This window comes from Lactuca serriola, chromosome 4 (assembly GCF_051521515.1).
Source record: "Lactuca serriola cultivar US96UC23 chromosome 4, Lser_US96UC23_V15, whole genome shotgun sequence".
Lineage (NCBI taxonomy): Eukaryota > Viridiplantae > Streptophyta > Magnoliopsida > Asterales > Asteraceae > Lactuca > Lactuca serriola.
The window spans coordinates 232,717,509-232,722,235 of NC_136411.1; the positions used below are offsets into that span (position 1 = coordinate 232,717,509).

The 4,727-nt window shown below is 32.0% G+C and overlaps 1 pseudogene; it reads right to left on the bottom strand.

Annotated features, from left to right (window-relative positions):
* Positions 1 to 646: 646 nt before the first annotated feature.
* On the bottom strand, positions 647 to 3,290 carry LOC145099237 (rRNA (cytosine-C(5))-methyltransferase NOP2C-like; annotated as a pseudogene).
* Positions 3,291 to 4,727: the final 1,437 nt, after the last annotated feature.

Consider the following 4,727-nt stretch of genomic DNA (forward strand, 5'->3'; position numbering starts at 1 on the left):
TCATGTCAAAAAAATCTTCTATATTATTGGTTTACCACCTGGTATACTGGGTTGCTGTCCACCGGGCATGGATGGCAAGTAATGACTTGAACATTAGCTGAAACAAAAAAGTGCTTTTATTAATCACATAATAAAATTTAGTTAACTGAAAAAGTTGTTATATAAATATGTTATTAACTAATATTATCAGATCAACATTACAAATAGTAGATACAAGATATAGCGCCTTAGTTATGGTTAGGATTTAACATAAAAAATGATATTTTTAAATATTTAGTGCTAAAATTAAAAATTATCACATGTTGTGTTCCATTCCATGTTCTTTAACTTCCCATTTAGTGCTAAAATTAAAAATAATTACCTGAGCCAATATGCTTTTGCATCATTAAAATTACATCATCATCACCATCAACCTGCAGGCAGCACAACAAATGCAACAATTATCGATTGCATAAAATTAAGCATCTGCTTATGATGATAGTAGATACCATTTTCACAAAAGAGGTAATAGCAAGAACATTAAGGTAATAAATTTGTTGCATAAATAAACATATAATTAGCCCTTAAGAACATGAAGCCGCAACAACTTTAATCTATAATTCAATACTCACTATGAATTCGGCTATGAAAAATCAGTTAGTCACAGCTAATCTTTGGGGACAACTGTGCAATTGGCTATTAAAAATCCAATTGAATCATGTGGGCCCGAAGGATCAAACCTCTAGACAAGATCTTCCTCACCAGCTCTCAACCATTCCCTTAAAAAATTTACAAAAAACTAAAACATTACAACTGAAAATCACTACAAACTAAATTATTAATTTTACATGAAACAAATTAATTAGTTCCCAAATAAGAAAGCATGATATAACAAAACTTACCCAAAATATCCATTTGATAATTCACAATGACCAACCAAACCAGGTCCACCAATTCTTGGATCCTACAATCTCATAAAAAGTATATGTTAATAAGAAAAAAAATAAAGTAGAATGTTGTAATAAAAAGAAATAACCAACTGACCTGTTGTGCTAATCAAAGAAACTTGTATGTGTCCAAAGCATAACGAACCAATGCCTCACTTTCCGTTGGATTTATCGTGCATCTGGAATTTTTTTATATTATTAATTTTTATCCAATAAAAAAAATTAAATTCATTTATTTTTTTTCTTACGTGGAATATACAAGAACTCCACCCGGGCGAACCAGCTGAACAGCCTGATCAAATAACCGTTTCTGATACTTCCCATGTCTTCTCAATGATTCCACCGTGTCCTTAAATAAATCAAATTTTAAAATAAAAAATAAAAATAAAGATATTTTTTTAAGAAAAAAAATACCTCTCCAGCAAACAAGCGGGGTCTTAATCCAAGAGCAGAACAAGCGACATATAACTTATATGCTTTTATGCTAGTCAACCCCAGTTCTGCAGCTAGATTGTGAATTTCAAGCACCTGGATAAATTATTTTTTTAAAAAAAGAAATAAATATGGATATATGAAAAGATATATAATGTAGTAACAGGATTTTAACTTGTCGTGAGACCTTTCTCCTTCTTATGGATCTTTAAATATATGAATTGCCAGAACTACCCCTCGTTGACAATCAGAAAGAAGAAAACAAAGATGTATATATGTAGACATACCTAAGACATGTGCAGTGATGATGCTTGGTAGGTTTTGAAGAAATATGTCCCCCTTCATCACATCTGTATGTAGTAATTTTTTATTAATGAATTTCAAAATAATTTAGGGTAAAACCGTAAAAGAAAAATAAAAAGTGTATACCATTAAAGGATATAAATCTAAAAACTCTATCAGTCAAATCCACACCAAGACCTGATAATCCACGAAAAATTCCTGCCCTTGACATGGTTGTGGTTCCTTGACCAATGTATAATCCATCTCTTTCAAGATATTGAGGATCTACGACAGATATATAACAAGTGTTATAATTTATTTGTAGAGAAGAAGTAAGTAAGTTGAATGAAGAGAGAGAGAGAGAGAGAGAGAGAGAGAGAGAGAGAGAGACCTGTTTTAAGTCCTTGTAGGACAATGCCATGTGTGATTCCAATAGCCCATCCATTGTTACGACTAGGCTGTTCAACAACAACTGAAACTGCAACTAAATCCCCTTTCTCAACATGAGCACTGCATGCTAATATACATGGAATATATACCTACACAAATATCACAATCAAACATCAAAATCTGAACACTTTCTAGTGTACCTGATCAATCATGTTGCACATTAATAATAAAACTAATAGTATTTCTCATAGTCATAACATACTCCTTTAACTATTTAGTCACTAAAGACCAATAAACCCACAAACGAGAATAGGAGAAAGATGACAAGAAAAAGGAAAAGAGAACGCAGCTGAAAGAAGAATGAAAATGAGAAATTAGGTACCAAGTCAATGTTAACCATTCATAAAAGAAGAAACATAATACAAGATTACAAGCCAGAATGAAAAACAAACATGATTGATAGAATGTGTGATCATTTGAATGAGGATGATGATGATGATGTTGATGATGACAAAATGATTAATATAACAATTTCAACTGTTGCTTACCTGAGCACCTCAAAGAACTGCCTCTGCACACTTACAGCTAACAATTATCTCCTTAGGAGGTCTGTCTTGCTGATAATCATACTGAATATCATGTGGGCCTGAACCCTTCACTAATACAACATAGTCTAGCCTAAGTATTTGACACTTTAAAACACTTACAGATTATATATCACCATTCTTTACAGTATCTTGTAGCCTCTTATCGCATTGAATTTCTAGAATCTTCTCAATGACAGCTTCAGTTGTTATGTTCTGTGTGTTTACACGTATACAAATCATGAGAAAGCCAACAAGAAAAGAAAACAGATGTCCAGTGTTGGCATCGATAAAAGATATAATATGATCAACTTTATATCATCAGAAGTAGTTTTTAAAATAGTCTTCTTTCCATTACAGGCATCTTTAGCAGCTGCGCAACAACATCTATGGCTAAAAATTGGGTACCCTGCAACACATCCTGTTCATAGAAGCATAATATGATGAGTCACCGAGGGTAATATTGTCATTTGAGTGAGGAGGAAAGGAGTTAATGAGTTATTATTATTATTATTATTATTATTATTATTATTATTATTATTATTATTATTATTATTATTATTATTATTACTGTGGTGCTTCCTTTCAACTTTTTTATGGACCTTCCGATAATATTCTCTTTCTCCTGTGCTTTCACTAGTTGAACCGCTTTAACATCTTTAGGATAATTAGTCATTTTAAGTGCAAAAAAAACTTTTGAGGCTCATGCAAAGGTATTCAATGTTTCTTGTTTCTTGCCTTGAATTTTATTTTTTTCTGAGAATAATATAATATTGACACTAGAATTGCAATTGGTTTCATGATCAGATGGTAGGTACTCAATTTAGACCATCTTATTATAACCTGTGGTCAACTACCCAATTTCCAAGTCTTCAGAATCTTGACTTAATAAGCAGTCAATGGATCTTCATTGAGCCAATAAGTCAAGAATTTTCTTTAGGTGAACCAGATGTTAAACCGAAATAATGTCGTGTATGCAATAGACCAAAAGTCAAATAGTTGACTAAAGAGTTAAGTCAAGTTGAAGATAACTCATTGTATTTGACATTAACTGTATGAACATTCACAAGTTACATTGTAGTTCAAATTTTCTCTGTTTCATACCTGTCCTGCGATTTTACTATGAAAGGCAACGAAAGAAACATGACATCAGATGCTGATATGGAAACAATATCCTACAAATTTAGCAAATAAAAAAATTAAAAACTCCTGAAAATAAAACTGCACAATAAGATAGCGTCCAGTAAAATTACTAACATTTCCATTTCTTTATTGATTTGTTTCCATAGTCAAGAATCTTGTTGGCAGAGGTCATGATGATGAAATTCGTCTAAACCTCAAGTCAGATTCTACTTGACATCATGTCTTGGTGCACCATTCAGTCTGATCCTGGTATGTTGTTCTTTTGGATTGTTGTTCTCCATATAAACAAGGCATGTGCCTTTTAAGATTAATGCAGGCTGTTTAATAGAATTGTTGTCACTAATCCTTGAAAACCTAGAGACATATTTGAACCATATTAATCTATACATTTTTCAAATAATGGACTGAACTTATTTCATACTCAAAATTACGTCTCTGTTCCATTAATTTATGCTTTGAAATTTAGTTAATTATAATCGAAACCATCTTCTTTTAAAGGTGTTTTTACCGAACTTATACAACGAATGCAAGTAAAAGGCGTGCAGGTAATATTTGCAATTATAAATGTCTATAAATAAAAAAACACAAACCAAATTAAATGGATTGTGTATGCAGGTTGAAGAGTTATAGTCCTTAGATCTTGATTCTCTAAACAGTCTTAGGTATATATATTGAAACTAATCTAACTCCTCTGTTAAGTTACTGCATAGTTGAAGAAGAGAAACTCCTGGTTTACAAATACATGTCCAATGGAACTTTATCATCAGCTCTGCATAAAAGCGGGAGCTTGTTAGATTGGCCTACAAGGTTTAGAATTGCTTCAAGTGTAGCAAGAGGTCTGAAGAAGGGTATAAAGGTAATTTAGTCGATTGGGTGAACAAACACTTGAGCTCAGGACTAATCAAGGACACCATAGACAAATTAAGTGTGTGATATATCAACCATTAGTTCCGATATTACATAAGAAAAT